General features: G+C 39.6%; 1 protein-coding gene across 1 annotated transcript in view; it reads right to left on the bottom strand.

Moving 5' to 3' along the window:
• Positions 1-20,882: 20,882 nt before the first annotated feature.
• The window catches only part of galnt12 (UDP-N-acetyl-alpha-D-galactosamine:polypeptide N-acetylgalactosaminyltransferase 12), a 19,443-nt gene continuing 18,414 nt past the window's right edge, over positions 20,883-21,911 (bottom strand). Inside the window, exon 10 of the mRNA XM_085148629.1 lies at positions 20,883-21,911. This exon is cut by the window's right edge and continues 2,288 nt beyond it. The gene's annotated coding sequence lies outside the window, so the exon portion shown is untranslated.

Genomic DNA, 21,911 nt, shown 5'->3' with positions numbered 1-21,911 from the left:
AGAGGAAAAGAAAAAGGGAAGGGGAGGAGGGTGAGACGGATATACAGCAGCGTGGTGGGAAGGCTGCATAGGTTTTATGCAGGACAGACTCGTCGGAGGCCTGACAGCCGAGGGTGATTTACTGGGCTTTTACGTCTAAGAGACAGGCCACATGTCAGACATGCATGGAGCAGGCCAGTTAAAACCTATGAGGTGTATGCATGTGGAGGCTCGTAGCTGTGAATTGTACTGTCACAAGTGACATCAAAAGAAATCTTGTATTTTTAGTTACTCATTAGGAATGCCGAACCTCGTGATATGATGGCGTCAGCCTGGAAACCACTGATAAACAAACAACACATACAGAATCTGGGATGGATGGATGGATGGATGGACATGTTAAATACAAACACAGGAACCTGGAATTAGTGGAATATCTCCTAAACAATTTGACCGCCGAAACACAAATGTGTGTATGAGGATGTCCCATGAAAAGTGAGAGGAATTATTATTATTATTATTATTATTATTATTATTATTATTATTATTACCAACAATAAAAAAATAACTACATAAATATGTAAAATACTTGGAAAACACTGCAATATATTGGAGTAACAAAGAAGTATTTCAGCACCATGGACAGCGCACGGTACTGAATAGCATTCGGCGTTAGCGTAGCTGAAGTTGTCTCTTCTTCCATTGTCACGTGTACATTAGCTCTTTACCTGTGCAGCCTCAGGGCGGAGGATACGCTTTCTTATTCATGTCCAATATGTGCAAACATTACATTTCTCCGGCAGGAAAGTGGTTCCCCCCTCCCCAATAAAAAAGAAAAAAGCCAGTCGACGCAATAGCTTGCAGCACATTTCCTGGTATTGTTAAACAGGCGTGGGAAGAGAAGAGAATATGCTGCCGCGGGTAACTCTTCACCACATGTGGGAAAAAATACGGAGGCCTTTCAAGTCATCAGCTTCAAACGTATCTCAAAACAAAGGCAGTTTGACCTACACAGTTGTATCACATCCACAGTTACAATGAACATTACATTTTAAAAAATAAGGGGAAAAAATGGGGGGGAAAGCATATGAATGAAGCACAAATGAGAATATAATGTATTTTCCCAATGTGGCGCATGGCACGAATATTGTCTCATTGGAAAGACAGAGGTGCGAACTGAGCGTTGCTCTACATTTGCAAAACAACGGGGATGAGGGAACAGCTTTACTTCCATGATGAGTTGTTCAAGCTGAGGTCCAAAGAGCAACACAGCTGAAAACATGCGGGTCTTTCCCATTTTAAACAATGCTGGTAATTCCGTATTTTTAATCATCCTTCCGAGGATAAGCAGATAAGCAGTAGCATTAAAATAAACCACATGAAAGCATTACATCTTTCCAAATGAACTCCCTCTGTAGGCTCAGCTGGCATCAAAAAAGTGGGCAGTATGAAATAAGCTTTGCATAGAAAACACTCCTGATCATGATCTGAATCTAACACCTTAACACAGCCAATTTCCTTCACCGTTATGGATTTAAAGCATTGAACTCTCACGGTCAATAGGCCTCTGCCATATTGACCATAATTCTTACAACATGGGTCACTTATTACAAGTCCAAAAAGCTCCAATCACACGTCACACAAAGGACATTTGTTATAGCCCTGGAGGAATGCTGGAATCTACATCTCTCTCTTTCTGTCTTTCTGACCAGTATATCATTTGCATGAAATATTTACCTAAAATAAGACATCTTAATTGTGGGAACGCCAATAGTAAAACACATTTTTTGTCTGAGGCTGATTACTGTTTTGACCCACCTTTTGGCCTGTGAGGTCAGACACATTTAAGCTAATCAACAACCAGCTGAAAATAGAAGAAAAACTCAAGTTGGCTCCAATTAAAGGTCAAAAGAGTACAAAACAGTCAACAAAACGCTCAAATAAAGGAAGTGAGTTAAATCAAAAATAATAAATAATATATGCTTTGCATTCATCCACACAGCGCTGTATTTTCCCTCTTCTTGATAGTTTTCCTTTTTTTTCTACTCAGAAAAGTCCAGATGAAGAAGTAGGTCAAGTCACTGGCCCATCTGTTTGTTTTGCACAAAACAACAATCCTCCACTCAAAACAATCGTCCAGTACTGAGATGGCTTCAAACATGAAATATGAAGTACAGTAGAAATGATGTGGACCTCAAATCCATGAGCAACGTAACTTTTTAAATCCAAGGCGAGGAAAAAGTACTTCAACTGGAAATAACATGTGCTGGAAATTTGCAAATAAAATAGGGATTATATTTTAACAGTGCCTACAGACATTTTCAGGTATAATCAATCAAGTCCTCTACATAGAAATTGCTACTTTTCTTTTTTCCAAATGTAGAAATGCTGTCCGGCTAATGGGGTGTCCAGCTAATGATTGCAGATTCCCAAATGAAAATGTACATTTCATTTCTGATTATGAATCATTCATTAAGGTTTCAATCACAGCCTTCCAATCTACCCATCCACACTAAGCGAGATGTCAAACCAATATATCATCACTAATGAGAACATACTCGCACGGTATGAAGGGCACGCAGTGAAATAATTATGCAGATGTTGGTACTTGAGCAATCAAAGATGAAATTTTATGACTGCGGATTCAGTGACATGTAACAGCTTGGACAACAGCTTTCAGGTAGGGTGAATGTGTTTGACTATACCAGATTTGTTTGGTTTGGGGTAATAATGCATTTAGAGGTCACCAGGAAACAAAACAAAAACAAGTTTTTATGCAAATTTACAAAGTCTCTCAAATGCATCATCCAATCCACGTACACAGATATAGATGTGGCTGACATCGTCCCTGTTTAATAGAGATTAATGTGGTGGCCTGTGGACATCTCTCACCAAAACTCTGACAATATGCTACAGGATGCTCTATGAATTCTAAATGCCAGCCATTCAGAATGAGATAAATAGTTCATATGGTTGTGCTTGAGTACGTCTTGAGTTAGTTTTGTATGTAAGAAAGCAGAAATCAAACAGCCTAAACTTAAGGCTGATTTACTGGACACTCAATCAGTAACTTTTTTTCTTATAATTCAATCACACTGAATATTTCTGCAGAGTCTGAAGTGGGGGAAGGTGGAAAGGCTACATATCCATCCATCCTGTCCCTAATTCATCATTTAGCCGCAGAGGGCTGTTATGTTAATTTCTATTTGTAAGTAATAGAGGCTCAGTTTAACTTGGCATCACATTCCACATCCTTGAACATAAAAACAGCACCATGAAAAGGCTGCACTGTGATGCCAGGAAGCAAAAGATAGGGCAGACCTTCATTTAGTCCAGATCAGCATCTTGGTTTCGAGTCATCCCAGATATGGCAGATTTGAAAACTCCAACCCAAGGACACAGACTTTATCTCAGAATGGAAATCCACTGCATAGGGAGGGCACATTTTATTATGAATCTCTGAGATGCTTCTTTCCCTTGTTCTCGACACGCTTGCCCTGCCAGTTACAGTGGCAGCTATTTGAATAATTGGTTTCAGAATCTGCAGTCACAGTCCTGCAAATTCCATGCATACCAACAAGTTGAAGAGCGATTTTTCAGCACAGCGTGCTCCATGCAAGGCAGTAGAGAATGCATGTTTTATGAAGTTGGGAAACATGAAAAGACCACAGACTATCAACTAAGAAATTTCCCTCTGGGTTCAAGAAAAAGGCATGTATCGCATTAGATTTGTTGGAAAACTTGCCACTGAAACTTCTTATGACCTTCATTTACCCACTTACTGTATATGTCATGTGTGACCATATGCTTTTTATTAGTTTCTGTAGCATACTGTTACAGTGGCGTATGTTCCTATTAAACATAGGCAAAGTTTAAAATATTGATACCAGCATATGTGCATGCAATTTATTGCTTCAAACTGCTTTAAATTCTCAACTTCAGGCAGTGTTTCGTATTGTGTAATCACAGTGGGAGTGGATATCCTTCATTGCAGTCAAAAGGTCATCGCAGGCAAATAGTTCTGGCTCTAATCATCCCTAACTACTTCCCGTTTAAACCTTTTTGGTTACGAGGGGCAGCCAATTAAAAGAAAGAAAGGGAGGAGCTAAAAAAAAGCTTTTTTAGACACTGCATTAATTGAGAACCTGCATCAAGGCTCACAGTAAGATAATGAAATTAGCACAATAAGTCCCTTTAAAATATCCCACAAGGATAATATTAACCATTCATAATATAGGGATATTTTAGGCCCATGGCACACCAAGTTTTCAGCAGGTTAAAGAATACATAAAAGAAGCGTATTTTAAAATGTTCAACAAAAAAGCTTTTAGGTTCTTCATAACTGCATTAATCCAATCCAATGCAGCTGTCTTGAAATACAAAATAAACTGAATTCAAACATCACACCACCATGTAGTGATCAGATTACAGACCACTAACAGCAGGACACAGCCTTGTAACCTGGGGCTAAGGGTACTGGTCTTATAGGGCTGTGTATATCCTCACTTTTAGCAGCCATTCAGCTTAGAACTGACTCAAGCTAAAGCTGGACAGAGCGATGCTGAAATAAGGTGCTTTTACTCAATGCTATAAAATACATTTTACCAACAACCTGTATCTACAGTACTGATACAAGGCAGGATGGATCCAATGGTTTCATGTTGTTTACATCAAATTTTGATGCTACCTTCTGAATGTTGCAGCAGAAATTGACATTCATCAGTCCAGGCAACATCTTAAATCTCTAGAGATGGTTGAGTGGGAAAATCCCAGTAGACAAGTAATTTCTGAAATATTCAGGTCAGCCAGTCTGTCACCAACAAGCATGGCGCATTCAGAGTCACTTAGATCTGTTTCCCATTCTTCTCAATTTGAACTTCAGTAAGATGTCTTGGCCATGTCTACTTGTCTAAATGCACTGAATTGCTTTTCAGTAGCTGTTGTATAATATACCAAGAGTCCAAAGGTAGCTAGACTGAATTAATCAGACAGATTCAATTCAATCCAATTTTATTTGTATAGCACTGAATTATAACAACAGTCACCTCATATTGTCAGGTAAAAGCCCAACAATAACAGAGAGAAAACCCCAAACAATCATATAACCCTCTATGAGCAAGCACTTGGTGACAGTGGGAAGGGAAAACTCCCTTTTAATAGGAAGAACCCTCTGATAAAACCAGGGGAGGGGGGGCATCTGTTGAGACCAGCTGGGGGTGATAGGAAAAGAAGGACAAAAAAGATGTTACCAGTTGGCAGTAGATCAATCTCACTGCTAGGTTTAACACTTGATAGTAATTGTCAAGCTAATGTGACTAGCTTAACACTTAATATCAAGAATTAAAACAGCTAACCAAGCAAAGAACTAAGTAAGTAAGTTAGTAAAAATTTTGCACAGTACAGTGACTATAATTTTATCTATATTAAATATATTAGATTTAGTTCTAATATATCCTTATTTGATAGGTAGCATTATCATTAAAGACTTTGATTCAGCTGAAACATAAATCTGCCCGTAGATATCAAGGTAGAGAAAACTACTAAACACCGAAAGTAACTGGGGCGTACAGTTAAGGCTTTGCTCCATTACACATGAGCAGTTTTCCTCTGTTTGTCAGCAAACCAGGATAAGTTTGTGTACCAGTTTAGTATTTTTACTGTGTCAGTATTATTTTTACTATAATGTATTATAGTTGATACTTTTAAGTACTATCACAGGATCCAGTGTCACTACAGGCGTTTGTTTGGTTTAAGTCAACTTGGGAAATAAGTAACATTTTGCCAGAATTAGAATATTATCACATTCTGCAGACATAAAACAAATATATAGCATTTTATTCAGCAGCAACTGTTGTCTGTGGCCTACAGGGGTTTTCAGTGTGGCTGCTATTTATCTTCAACAAGAAAAACAGATGCTTAGATATGTGGCCAGCAGGGGTGTTGGAAATTAGAGAATTCTATCAAAAATAAATACCAGGCAAATCACTTAGAAATTGCTTGGAAATTCAGCAAATTATAATGATTTTAATTGTGAGCAGAACTCCTATCTACAAAAACACTATTAGGAGACGTAGCTAACCTGTAACAATATGGCAGCTGCATGATTCAACTGGGAGGTAATGAAGCTGACAAAATGCAGTCTGGTTTCAACTTATGCTACTGAACAGTAGGCAATAAGAACAATGTCTCACAACCCTTTGTTTTAGAGGTTTCATCACTGCGAAGTATAGGAGTTTAGGAATTGCAGGCAGTGGACCAAACCACTGTGAAGCACATGAGGGGGAGTCCACTTTTTCCAAACTTCAGAATGTATTGTTTTGCGCATATAATCACCATGACAGCTGAGAGTACACATATTATATTATTTAATGTTATATGGTTATCTCTATAATCATGCATAGAGGAGGACAGAATTGTTTTCCCAGAAAATAAGGGGATTCTGATCCGCTTGCCTACCTTGTAATGGTTGAAATGATATGGCAACACATTTTTTTTCCTTCAGCCCAGGCACCTGGTAGCTTGAATGTAATAATTACAGCAAAAGTGTCAAACATGAGATGCAGTGTGGCCAATTTCTTGAACAAACACCACTACAGAAAATAAAGCCTGTAGGATTTTGCAGGCCCATTGTCTCCAAATGGCCCCAAAAAATACACTGTGTGTTTCTGATTTAAAGGTTGCTCTCTGCTGTGCACCCTGGAGAGATAATCTTGAATGGGCAGGCTACATTTGTCCTGGTCAAAGGGGTTATCGCAGCCTTTCTTATTCCATTCTGAAATTAAATCAAGAGTATGAGAAGAGACTGCATAAAGTAGGCCACTGCCTTCAAAGGAGCTTCAGTTGCAGCTGTGCTGTGGGAGGACACTATTTTGATTACTGTCAAGTCCTAGTAATAGCAAGAACCGTGTCTTACATAATCACACTTACAATGAATCTTTCTAACGTCATCTACAGCACAGGAGCTCCAAGAGCAAAGATGATCATTTTAACAGCAATTCCACATGCCTGAAGGTTGAACATATCGCAAGTAAATGTGACTGTGTGTACAAAGCAAATATGCAGATCATATTTTCATCAAAATATTGCGTTTGGTGTAACGGTGAACCATGGATTTGCAAAAAGTGTGTATGATAGCTGCAAAGGTTCTTCTTGAAGGGAAAACAAGGAAATTATCTGCTTTTGGACAAAGAAAACAGACAGAAGCTGGATCCACAAAATAAGATATCATCGTTTCAGTATATGTGTATGCTAATGAGTGTACTTCATACTTACTATAGCAACATGTGGCAGCAGTATTATCATACCACATTTGGAATGAAATCAATAATACATAGGCTAGTGAAAGGCTACCACACCCACTGTCCACTGCCCTCTTATCTCTGATTGATTGATCTCATGCAGAATTCTCTGAAAGCATAATCTGCAAACTATTAATTATATATACAAGCAATGAATTTTCTGTTCAAAGATTTTCAGATATAGGAGAACCCAGTTTTATCATACAGTTTCTAAGCAAATGTTCATAAATTCTTAGGCACGACTAGCAAAGATAAAACCAGTCTGTGGAATGGAGCATAACCTCAAGTTTAAAAAGATCCAGGCTAAAGTTGGATGTGACAATATGTCAATGTGTCGTCTCTGTTTTAGTGGTCGGATGTCAGATCGTCAGCTCGATAATTAGGGCCCGGGGTGACCAGAGAGCACAGTGAACGAGCTCGTAAGAAAGCCAGAGTCACGCTTTTGCACATTAGTCCCAAACTATTAATAGAAACTGTCATTCTAATTAGTGGTATGAAGAGATCCAAACACACAAAGGCAAGCAATATATATATATATATATATATATATATATATATATATATATATATATATCCGATGAACACACTCACATTCATCGCAAGCATAATATTCTTCACCAAACAAAATCTGAGTAGGAACTGTACTGTAGGAGAGTGAAAGGGCAATAAGGAGAAGAGCAAAGAGAGAGCAGAGAGTTCAAAAGGAGGAATCGAGGGGGAAATGAGAGAGAGTTGGAGAATAAGTTGCAGACAAAAGAGGCACAGGAAAAGAAATCAAGGCATTTCTCTGGGTCAAGTTAATGACAGATGCTGATGCGTGAGCATGTGCCGCCCTGCAGCGCACATGCTCAGAGATAGAAGGGGTGTGCGGCAGATTTCTAAGACCTAACACCTCGACTCACCCCACCAGCATTAATTATACACAACCATCTTTCCATCGAGCAAGACAAAGAGGTGCGTGCTCTAAAGGGGTTAAAAGCCACTGGATGATTTATGTGTGGGCTGATCGGCGTGGCTCTCTGTGATAAAGATGCAGTGAATGAAGAGCACTTGGGGAAATTGTATTAATGGACACAAGACATGCCCCAACGCCTCTGAGAACCAGCATGTACAGTATATTGATCACTGATTGCTTGTGGATTGCTTCCTGATGATTTCATCCTAATGGCTCTGTAATGTTTTTTTGTCTCTCGAAATCCATTACAGTCTCTGTGATCAGCTACTTTACAAACAAAGGCCTTAGAGAGGATGGATTAAAAACAAGATGCCACACTTGTGAACTTTTTCTAAAATACAGTTTTGATTTGATTCTATGGCTACAAAGTAAATTAAGTAAAATTTCAGTAGATGAAATGCCCTTTGAACTTGACATTTCAATCGTCCCTAACTAACCCTGTCCAATCCTGTAAAGATTTAAAAGTTCCTCAAATCTATTAAATAAAAATAATAACCATAAAGCATTACAAATATTTATATCACATCAATGACCAACCCGCCTACTACTGTGTGCCCATATTTACTGTGCAAACAGCAACAGGATAAACAGCAAAAGAAGGACCGTTTGTGCTTAAGTCAGCCGTTATTACTCATGTGATGCACAACCTTTTCAACTATATGATCAAAATTACAAGAAATACAAGTTTATACTGTAAATAGCAGCAACGGGGTGGACAGGTTATGCTTTAACACATCTGTGAATCATTCTGAAACACAGAGAAATAACAGAAAAAAATAGCATTCGTTGTAGAATATTATATATAGGTTATGTAACAGTCATGGAAAAATGTCAAACGTGGGGGAGTTTTATGATTTATATCAGCAACTGAGCAAAGATGAATTTAGGCTATTGTGCTAATAAATTAATAAATTAGTGATTATTGCAAAATAAATAATTGTATAATTGTATAATTGATTTTTCCACGCTAGAGCGGGGTTAAACTGAGTAATGGTCATATGGTCAGTTCTGTCATCCGGAATACTAGGAATGATCAACATAATCAAACCAAACATGTTCACCAGTTCAGATTTATAGAAAACTTCTGGGCAGCCATGTTGCCGACATCCCACTTGTTTGCACACTGTATCTGCTGTTCATCTCTTTAAACCACAGTAGCGTTCCTAAACTAAATGCTCTGAATGACTGTATCTGAGATATTAAACGCTGGATGGCACAGACTGTAATAGTTACTGGCCCTGATGCATCAACCACACACACACATCTACACATCTGAGCTCCTCACTAATGAAGTTAGGCCAATATTGCAAAAACCTTGGTGTCTTTGACAACCACCTCAGCTTTTATAAGCATGTCAGTTATCTCACCTTTTTTTATCCAGCATGGGATTTTAGTAAGTTAAGCTCAGCTTCATCAAAAAGAAATCCAGAGACATTGATACATGTTTTTATCTCCTCTGGATTAAACTGCTACAAGTCACTATACACTTGCCTGAGCCAAAAAAAGTTAATACAAACTGTACCTGATCCACTCTTATTTTAGCTTCTCTTCAGTGGCTACCCGTTCATTTTAGACCTGATTTAAAGATTATAGAGCTCATACCAAACTGTATTTCACGTACACCCATGGTCATGACCTGAGGTCTTCAGCCAAGGCTCTGCTGGTCATCCCACACCAGGCTTTTTCTGAACTACTAGCCTGAGGAGATGAGATCAACAAGCTAGTCCTTTAAATCCCTCATAAAGACATATTTTCATAGGCTTTCTCTGTGCTGGTTTTGAGTTATTACTACATTGTCCTTTGTAACTGTTCAATCACCTTCTCCAAGTGATCATTTTTAATTTATTTTATATTTGCCTTGAATTAAAAAAAATATTGTTCTTCACTTTTAATCTCCATGTGCTGCCAGTACTCCTGTAGCCAATGTTGTTTCACCTTTATCTCCTCTTAAATATTTTATTTGCTGTTTCCCATCTCAGATTGCGAAACACTTTGTAACTTCGTTTTTCAAAGGTGCTCATTAAATAAAGTTTATTATATATAATACAATGAATTTTATTACATGCAGTATATTCTACGCACCTGTATTATATCATGGCACACTTGTCGTGAGCCAGTGAAAATACATAATACGTGCTGAACGATACTCCCCTTTAACACAAAAGCACTGTAAGCTGATATGCAAACATGTTTAACAACAGTATGCACATAAAAACATTTGAGTTCATTCACCCTCTCACTAATGCATGGTAAGTGACAAGAAGGCGTACAAAGGCACATGCACAAATGCATGCACAGGCAGCCTACTATTGCATATAGAGACACAAACTAACTCACTCAGCATAATTAAAAGGGACATGTCACAGACAGAGTAAATTGTTCACTTACACTCTCCAGCACGTTAAACTATTGTATATTATGTAGTCTTAATCATGACGCCACGCAAAAAGGCTGATGAACATTTTAACTATCAGTGATAGTTAAAATCAGTGATGTTCATCAGTGATGAAGAGACATGTACGCAAAGGTTTTAACTACGATCACATAACCCGGGACATTACGTTCAGTTCACTAATAGACTGGCCGCTGCTGTTCTAGCACATTATTCACAACAGTAAGGGAACATCCAAAAATATTTTCGCAGGCAAATAGCTTAACAAATGAAATCCATAAAAGATAGATGAGGAAGTCAGCGCTTCATTCATATTTGATAGCTAAGGCTTAAGATGCATTACCCAACCAACACAGCATCCCACACAGTGACAGTCCCAGAAATAATGAGCCTGAAGGAGCATCTGTGATGGCAGAGGTGTGTGTGTGTGTGTATGTGTGCACGTGGTGGCGACAGTGGAGGCGGGGGTGGGTGGGGGGTGTTGGGGGTCTGAACATGACATAAATCTGTTCACACAGTCACATTGTGGGTACCCACCTTCCTCTGGGGTACAAAAACTATTCCCACAACATAAATCATCAGTTTTTTCAGGAAGACATGGTTTAAGGTTAGGGTACGGGTTGAGATTATAAACAATCATTAGAGACAGGGTTACAGTAAGCCTGCAAAAAATTTTTTTAAATAATGTAATTTGATGTGATGCCCTTCGAAGTGATGGAAACGTGGCTACACAGTCACAGCGTGTGTGATTATGCCGGACAGTAGATAAGGAATGCTGTCTTGCAGTGTGACAGGCAGTGGACAGCTGTTGTCTCCGCTGCCTCGTCTTTTTATGTTGCTGCAACAAAAGATGCGAAAGCGGTTTAACATTGAAGAAAGTGACTCATATAATACAGCACCCACTCAAATAAGCACATCTCCAAGTGCTCCGTTGTAGTTTCCGCCACCACGGCAAGTCACAAAGGAAGTAAACGCACTATCCTCCAACACATATCAAAATCTGAACATTACAGGCACGTTGTTTTCTGTTTGCCTGGCCCCAGGTGCCCATTAAGGCCATCCCTATTCTGCCAGTCAAGCAGGCATCAGATCAGATGATGCGGCTGGATCGATAAGCAGGCAGGCAGACTCTTCATTAGGAGTCCCTGGGGCCAGGCCACCTGCCACTCACTCGCTGGCTACTCTCTGGCAGGAGCTCCGTAGTCTTCCTCTGTGTTCACTCAATAGACTGTGTGTCCCCATTTCACATCTTGCGTGTGTTTGCATCATGAAACTTTCCTAGTAGAGAAAGAAATACACTTCCTGTTTACAACACTGACGTCTACCGAGACTTTGTTTGGGATCTGCAAAGACCAGAGACAGATGTGACTAGGTGCCCTGCAATAGCCCTGGCGCAGATTTAAAAATCTGAGGGCAAATAGCATTAAAGGTTTAAAGCAGAACAACAAAAGTGATGACTTTAAAGAAAGACTCAACAGAAGAAGAATTAAAATGTGTGTTCACGTGTTTTACATAAGGCGGTGACTCATGAAAGTGAATTCCACTCGCTTGTACAATCAATTATGTAAGAAGTGAAACCTTTTATCGTTCTCATCCTGGAAAAAAAACCCTTCATTTCAGATGTTTCGTTTACACATGTGCGCGGTGCATTTGTCATTGTGTTATCTGGTGCAGAATTACCGCTTCAGAATCTGCAACATCGACTGATAATGTCGCATTCGAGGGATTTATCGGCAAAGCGACACACAAGACGTGAAACTAAAAGGGACCGCGTTTATTCATGCAATATGTTTAAGAAATCAAAATGCTTCAGGCTAATCATCATTTTGAGTAGTTAATCAAAGAGCTGCTGTGGGAAGCAGTTTGGAAGTAACCTAGCCAACCGTGCTGGCACATTCAGCTTCCCCCCCTTCAACATTGCACAAAGGTCTAATAGCTGTGACACTTGAGCTTGATGAAAGCAGGGCAATGAAAGCAGAGTTAGGCAGTAAGAGGAGTTGGCCTTGCTCGCTGCCACTCCTCCACATGTCTGCAGGCTCATTACCAGCATGCGGGGCTCAATGAGCGCGGTCCTACATGCACCATTTACATACCACTACCCGCTGAGCATTGCTCACCTGTCACTTTGGAGTACTGAACTGGGCATTTATAAAGAGCAGCGTGCTCTGCACTACACTTGTAGTTTGGCTTTCAAGGGTGAAAAGAAGGCTGTCAGATGCATTATAATGCATGTACAAAATGTTCCTATCCAGTGAGGTTGTGTTCCCTTTCATAACACACATTATTTCTCAGCGCAGTATTTACACAAGGCTTATTCGACTCAAAAGTATAAAAAGTACATTATGGCTACTGCTTACTATCCTTGTATTGTAAAGAGCATGTGTAAAGTATCTACACCATGTATGCCATCTTATGTTACCCAGCAGATACACTTTGAACTTCCCCCGCGATTTGGGGACCCACACTCCACAGAAGGACCCAGGAGGCGGGGGGGGGGGGGGGGGCGCGGGGGGGGGGGGGGGCTCGGTCATACCATGGAAACCCCCACCAAGCAGGAACAGGTGAAGTTAGCAACCAAAGGCAATTAGCCATCATCTGACAGTGGGAGCTTCCTGCTTCTTGTCTCTCTGCTGAGAGGATTCCGGAGCCCTGCATTGCTAAGCCTTATCGATCAGCGTGCTGGAAAGGTCGGTGATTTGGCTTGTTGACAGAGCACCCCCTGTTTTGGCATTCATGGAACTCTGCACCCATAATGCTTTGCTGCCAAACACACTGGTTCCATGTGTTAAGATCAGCATCCTTTATAGTCTATAGGTAAGAGTCTACAACCAGTGCTATCTGTATGCAGCCGAGTTCAGAAGCACAGAAGGCCTTTGAAACACTCTTATATTCATGTACGGTGTCATTTATGAAATTGTGAGGCGCATCTCTTCTATGAGGTGTCAGGGTTCAAACCCATTCATATATATTGGATTTCAGCCCTTTCGCTGTCCTGGTAATAGATTAGACAGGAAAAGTGGGAGAAAAGGTGAGGACAAACAGGCCTACCAGCTCAACCAACTGAGCTACACCAGCCCTGCATTGCTCCAGATTTTTCAGCTGCACATCCGTGATGCAGCCTTTTTCTTGCCTTTGTAAAAAAAAAAAAAAATCAAACTGCTTGAAAAGCTGCTGAAAACCGCAGACTGCATGTAATGATGGATGCACACACACGGGCATTGTTTTTTGGTGCTTGGATACCAAACTTTGTCAGCAAGCTGCATTTATAATCTGTGCCAGATCATACTTGAGGATCATGAGATTGAAAGCCCCTTATTAACAGAAAAAGGCATGTTAAAATGTTAGGACTTCAAGAGAAATGACTGCATAAATAATGGAAGAGCTGCAGAAGGAGTTTTAGTGGGGGGGGGGGAGAGAGAAATAACTAAATAACTAATAACTAAAAACTGCTTCATTTAGAAAGGATACTCACAAAAAAAGCATAATTTATGGGAGAATAACCACAATGAGACATCTGATTAATCAGCTCAATGATTTAAATGATTGACACCGTGTGTGCTGTATCAATCTAAGTTACATTTCCATTGCCAGGGTATGTTGGTTGTCTGTCTGACCGAGCACATCATCACCACATCAGCAATGAATTATGCAGAAGTAGAGATAGTTTTTTTTTTCTTCCTTTTCCCCTCCTCCCAGACTTGGTGGCTGCTAAAGAACTCTAAGTGCTGCTTCTCTCTTTAAAGAACATTAGCCATCTCCCAGATGCTTGAGCTTGGAGCTTGACTGCTCCTACTTTTCTTTTTTTTTGTTCCTACTCAGTTTTTATCCATTGCCTCTGCACCAACAGATAAGATTAATAGACTACAATAATTAATTCCCTGCAAGTAAAATACATTTTCACTCAGAAAATGCCCTAAATCTGGTAATACTGCATCTCAAGCAGACCGCTGAGTAAAATATAACACGGATAACACGTTTCGGAGACCAGCGTGTCGGGGTGCAGTCGGCACACAAACACACACTCATGCATGCTCGTGTTTGTGTGTGTATTCCACATGTGATAGACAATCACAATTAGCTTACACAGCTGACGCAGCCTCTGCAAAGTGATGAGGCGTTAAATTCACACATGAATAAACCCAGACAGCAAGGGATCTGTTCATTTGACCTGCATCACTAACCCCCCCCCACACACACACACACACACACACCTTAAGTGAAAAAGCGCCTCAAGAGACGGCAGAATTCAATTTAATCATACACTGTGAAAAGCAATGTCAGTGTCTTTAGCACTTGGATTCAGGAGCACGTCAAGGTGTAAGACTTATTTCATCTCTCGGGAACACAATGAGAGCACAGCGTTAAACGGGGGGGGGGGGGGGGGGGGGGAATCTTGTCTGGCCTTTTTCTGAGCAGCGCTGTATTCACATAATTTCACAAGTCTACGAGTTACATTATATCAATAGCCTTGCACCTAGGTCGTTAATGGTCTGGCTCAGAGAGAGATAATCCATTTTCCTTTGAGTGTGCTACATGCTGAATTAGTTTGATATTTTTGGAATAAGTATGCTTTTTTCTTTTTCTTTTTTTTGAGGAGGAAACAGCTGGCCTGGGTCTTTTAAGTGATAACAAAATCTGCTCACCAGATCCCCTGAAGCTCACTAACTCGCACACACAACTGCAACTTACCTTTTTTTGTTTTTGTTTTTTTTTATACAGATTTAACTTACATAACAGATAGAACCTCATTATTAATGAGCTTTATTTTGAGCTGGATTTTGTTGCCTCTTGACCAGCTGCTTCCTCATACTTCCAGTCTTGGATTTCATGGTCATATATACGAGTGGTATTCATTACCCTGTGCTTCGTGTTTGTGTCGCCGTGGGGTTTGAACCACAATGTACAAGAACAACTGTTGGATTGGAAGAAAAGCACAAATCCCTTTTTAATTTATTTATACTTTATAAAGTAGAGACAGTTCAAAAATTTCACTATTCACAGCCTGAAACTCCAAAAACAGCTCAGGGCCACTGTGTGGACCTACATATAAAATATCTCTTGGAATTATATAAACCAGCGGCTCAAACCTGAAGTTCAGTTGACTGAACTGAACTAAGACTGATGAAATGCCTAAAAGCACAGTATGCGAGGGAAAATAAATCAACCCTCTGTCACTTTGTCCAAAGGAAATACATACAGTTTATTTTCCTGGAGGGGAGAGGCAGTCCATTTAGCAAGCAATCAAGTAATCTGATGAAGTGAAATGAATGGGAGTGGGGTGGAATGGTTAATCGCCTGTGGAAGCATTTTATCTCGTAGGAACACATTAAAGAGGTATTCTGTCGATGTAGGCTATGTTGGGGGAGGCTGTGAAAAATCACAGTCTGCCGGCGTGTGAATTGATATGACTCTGGTGTTCTCTTTTAGCAAAATAACATCATTTTTTGTTCAGTATGATTTGCTCTTAGACAGGCTTCAACATGGCATCCAGCAGGAAAGAAAACAGCACGAAGCAACTCCGGTAAAGTCGGAAGGGGTTGACTTCAACATAGAAAATGTGCACAAAAAGAACCAAAGTATAGTGTAGAGTTATTTACATTATAAATAACACCTGTTTATATTTTAGGGCTCTCCCATGTCACTCTGCTGTGGGGGAGAAACAGAGTGACAGATTCCATTTATTAGACCACAGGTGTGATATGTGCTGTTCTCCCACAGTGGAAGTGCTTCTCATAATTAAAACCATCTGAAGTGTCACCATAAATGTCCCATGCGATCTTTATTGTGCTGTTTTACATTGCCAACAACAAACTGCAAAATTCGTCGTTATTAAATGTGCCTCACACGACTGCAGTGTTTTACTCTAGATTTGGCCACACAGCTGAAACCGAAGGCTCTAAAATAATAGATTTATTGCTCACCAGGCTCACGGCCATGTCAGAGGAGCAAATGAGAGCGAAATACAGCAGACAGTTCTGCAGAGTAAATAGAGATGAACATTTTAGATTGACAGCACTAATCTAACAGCTCAAAACACTTATGAAATAGGTGTAGTCAAACTTTGCTATTTTGGAGTAACTAAAACTGAAAATGTAGGCTCTAGACCAGGGGTCCCCAATCCCAGTCCACAAGGACCGGTGTCCCTGCAGGTTTTAGGTCTCACCCTGGGTCAACACACCTGAATCACATGATTAGTTCATTACCAGGCCTCTGGAGAACTTCAAGACATGTTGAGAAGGTCATTTATCCATTTAAATCAGCTGTGATGGATCAAGGACAAATCTAAAACCTGCAGGGACACTGGCCCTCATGGACTGGGATTGGACTGCTCTAGACCCACCCACCCCCAACCCTGACAAGGATAAGAAGAAGAGAATGGATGGATGGATGGATGGATGGATGGATCTGAAAATGATGCTGGTTGGTGCTAGTTTTCATGGTATGTTGTTAGGTGAGAATTCACAGTAAGATCATAAGTTCTTAACTGAAGCCAGAAATTAATTAAATACATTTTGACACCTGAATTTCATGGAAAATGCCCTAAATCAGAATGCCTGTTTTCAAATGGCCAATTTCTACCCATTCAGTGTTGATGAAACTGTGCATATATTAATTATAATTACATAGAGTTTTAAAAAAGAAATGTAATTATCAAATGTCCATTATTATCTCTATTTAAACTTTGGACCTCTACTCTGACCTTTTTCTGTCTGAGAAGCAGGAAATCAATAATGCTGCAAAGTAAAGCACTACTGTGACTAAAAAACTCTCACCACCAAATACATATGTCCTTTGTGTTTGTGGTGACATCCATTGACAGAAATGTAGTCAAGTGATGATGACACCAGCATATATTCATGGCATAATATATCTAGACTGTTTTCTGAATAAATAAAGAGACTTTTTCAGATTTTTAAATTGTTCCATAATAAAAAAAAAGAGAAAAAGGCATAATATAATCATATGAAGTGATTACAAACAGATGAAAAAACATATGCTTATAATTTATGATTAGAATTCAAACACTGTGCTAGGCTAAAATCCAAAACATAAAATATCTCGGTCGCATAGCCAATCAGCTCATTTAAATGTTCACATTTGACTGCACATCAAAATCGATAACCATCAGATTTTATTTCTGAAGTGGGAAAGTCCTATTAAAAAAATCCACACACGTCATGATTGCAGGCTGTAAAACAAATAGCTATGTTAGCACTGTTATCATAACCTTGCTACCTGTGTCAGCTAATGCTAGCAAGGTTGTTCAACAAGTTACACTGATAGACCTTATGGGTACAGGGCCCGGACACACATTTCTGCTAATTAATAAGTACCTGACATGATATTAGCTCTTCACTCACCAGAAACTGAATGACAATCCTCTAAAAAGGTGTTACAAGCCATATTATTTTTCGGATAATTGCTCCAAAAGATAATACACACCGAAAGCAGGTTTCGGACTAGGATGTTAAAATTTTCATTTTATATTGTAAAATAGGAAAGTTTTACAAGGGTGAGGTTTATATCCAAGAGTTATAAGTAAGGGCTAACTTTAGCAAAAGTTAAGCTTTAATTTGTGTGCCCATCATGTAGAAGATGTGAAAATAAATTGACCTGCTGGTGACAGGAAAAATCAAGTGATCACCAAAGTCATTAGTATTCATCCTCTGGGCATCAATTATATCTGGAACCAATTTCAGGGCAATTTACTCAACAGTTTAGATATGTCAGCCTTAAACATGGGGGGGCAACCAACCATCATTGCCATCCCAAGTCCCTCTCTGCCAGCATGGATAAAACCTCCAGATGCATCACATCAAGAACAGCTTCAACATGACGATCATGGTTGAAAAGAAAAACCACCTGTTGTCACTCTGCAACAGAGCATCGTTGATCAGAATCAGCTGTGTAAGTGACAAGTGACTCATTGCGAAGGCCTAGTCCACTCATGTCTTCTTTTTTTTTAAAAAGCTATGGTCTGCTAATTTACAGCTTCGCTCCGACTGTGACAATAATTGAAAAACTGTGGCTCATGATTAAAGTCAAATATTCCCTTTTACTGGTTTTAATGATTTATACTTATGTTCAAACAGTTGAGACTGAGAATTAGATCATAAAAATTGTTCAGTGGGAAAATGAAAGTTTGGTAAATTATCAATTAACTCCAGGAAGGCCTTGGCTGTGTGTGTAAATCTTGGATTGAAATCACTGCATCGCACACACAAAACTTCATTGCATTTGGAAGATTACTAAAATATTCCTTGAGCGAGTTTTTGGTCTAGTCCAATTCTACTGGAAAACAGTAGGGGTGATTAAAGCCCAATAAGCAACAAGTACTCTGCCTTTGATGCTGTATTGGCCGATTTCACAGACGTGGATTAGAGGAGTTTGATCCTTACATTGAAGTAGGCTGGAAACGGCTTTAAATCAAGGCACACTGGTGAATTCGACCCAGGAAGTATTTAGAAACGTATCATCAAACATTTGTTTCCTTGTTCTGTGTGTTCTCATAAGACTCTTTTTAAACACTCATATTAACTTTTATTTGAAGCTGGCTCGCCTTGATTTTCTGCACAGTAAATTGCATTAGGTCTTTGAACAGCTGCATTAACACTTTTGTACTTCTATAGCATTAAAATTTGGGAAAGTTAATTACTTTCCAAGTTTTTCTCTTCTAAGCCGAATTCGAGGATAATTTGAAAATGAGACGACCAAGCAAATATTACTACAACGCTGCACGAACGGCTGCTGAAGTGAAGGAAGAGTTGGTGCTGGTTACAGATTTTACCAACTGAGAGACTTCACGGACGTCGTGCTGCTTTCTTCTTTGATTCTATCTCTGTATCTAGGCCTCACATGTTTTCCGCACAGTCTGGAGCCCCTCCTGAAAGTGAAAGTGTGTCATCTAATGTACGCTGCCAGCAGCCACTGCTCCTGAGCCGTTCTGGGTATTGCGGATTACATAAACCAAACTGACATGCAGTGTGAAAAAGGCTTCCAATCAGTGTATTTGAGAGTGTGTGTGTGTGTGTTCCTCCTCCTATAGTTTCTTTTGCATCCCTGACAACTGAAGCCTGAGCATCTCCAAAGACTTGCACCGCAGGGAGCCTTGTTTTGTATTATCATTAAAGACACATATGGGGTGTGAGAGAGTGTAGTGCTGCATGTATGCCACACTGGATCAAAAATTAGCTCTACACTGAGTGAACAGACTGCGACAACATACAGTGCTACTGCGGGCGCATTTGAAATTTTTCAGAAATTCAACAAAAGGGCTATTTTGTACCACTTATTTCAAAGAGAGGTACACAAAAGATTAGGACAAGACAATGCAAGAGACGGCAGCATCAAAGACTTCTGCAGCTCTTCCCAGGAAGCAGCTGATTGCCAGCATTTGTCAGAATATGAAGTTTTGGCAAGTTTTCCATCAGAGCATGCGCGAGAGAAACAAGCTCGTCTCGTGCCGTTTTTTCCCCCAAACACTGGCATAGAACTACATTTTCTGTTTCGGTGAAAGAGCAACAAGTTGTGTATTGTTAGCATGTCTAATTGAATATAAAAGCTTCCTAAAAAGGAAAAAAAAGTTGCAACTAGTGACACAAAGACACACCCTGTAATCCTAAAAAGCCACGCACCATCAATGACTAATTGAGAGAGACTGCAGGGCAGAGTGTCAACATCGAAGGCAACAGCGACTTGGCATGGGTGCAACATTTTACCATCTCGCTCAGCAGCTGGTGATCATTCCAATCAGATATGGTTGGAAAAACTTACCCCCCCATATCTTCCCTTTTCTTCTCTCATTATCCTCTGAGCATCTTGATTTGCGTCTCCAGCAGTTTCGTGTGGATGATAGCCTGTTTTAATCATAGTGGATGTGGATGAGTCACAGCTCCCAAGACAATGGGAGATGGTGAAAATATTTTTCGTATGTTTTGTTGAAGCGTTTCCAATGTTAATACACATTTCAAAAGACAAAAAAGACATGTTAGGAAATGATAAATCACAACAATTAAATTTTTTAAAAAAAAAGCCGCCACAATGACATCAAATGTAGTCCATTTATTAGATCTACTAATTATTAAAAGAAAAAAAACAATTCATTCATTACATTTGTCAATTATTTAATTACAGTATAAGGCCACTGGAGTTACTGACGGCATTATTACAGCAGACATGGTCTTTGAATTCTTGCATTATTATTAGTGCATATTTACCACATTAGTAAACGTAAGGCCAAAAGACAGTATTTTTTGCATGATATCGTACAATAGCGCTGCATGGTCACAATGCAATCATCCACTTTACAGGTTCAAGTGCTACAACAGATCCCCGGAAAATCTGTATTAATGACATGCATTTGGTTGATATAAAACTCTATATGTCCTGCCGCAGAGATATAACTCTAAACTGTCAAAATATCAACGTTATTGCTGCAGCTTGCACCGTAACAAATTAGCATACAAAAATATAACATCACAGTAAAAATGTTTTACTACATAGGGCATGGTTGGAATAACAGATGGCTACAGGGGACAATAAATAACCCTTTTTAATACCAAGAGAATATTTACCCTCCACTTAGGCCAAAGATGTAAACTGATGGAAAATTGAAGAGCTGCCACTTCTTAAGTGTTTAACACATAAAGCATTAGCAATGCATCAAACGGGCTATTTCACCGATCATGCATGATCGACACTAAAGCCGTGGAAAGCTAGGCAAAGAAGAGCCTAAGATTGCCGTGGACTATGAATTCCTTCAAACTTACAAAGGCATAGAGTGCTATTCTATGGAGAGCAGATCAACCCACTATCACTGTTTTAGCCTTACAACATATACAGTCCTGAGTCAAATTTCCTCCTTTTGTGAAATCAACCACAAGTTTCCTACTGATCATTTGGTACACTTCACGTATCACTTAGCACTGTCCACACAATAATGTACTATGCATACTCTTAAAAAACTTTTACGGACTACTGTAAACTTAAACTCATTATTTGTTTTAAATCTACTGTTTTTTTCTGACTTGATATGCAATAAATGTGCGATGGTACAAGTTAAAAGCTGTACAATGCAATGAAACTGTTAATGCACGTTCAGAGCTGCAGACTCTTGTAGCATCTTATCATTTAAGGCCTGACTCACACAGGCCTACGGGGCTGGTCAGCGAACCACTGGCAACATCTGGTTGCTAAGACAAAATGTGTACTCCCCAAACAGTTGGCAAAAGTTTTCTAGGAGTTGCTGACTGTCGCTAGGTCAAAAAGGGTGGTACACCAAAAACAT

This window comes from Neolamprologus multifasciatus, chromosome 22 (genome assembly GCF_963576455.1).
Source record: "Neolamprologus multifasciatus chromosome 22, fNeoMul1.2, whole genome shotgun sequence".
NCBI lineage: Eukaryota > Metazoa > Chordata > Actinopteri > Cichliformes > Cichlidae > Neolamprologus > Neolamprologus multifasciatus.
This window is presented reverse-complemented; position numbering and strand designations above follow the sequence as displayed.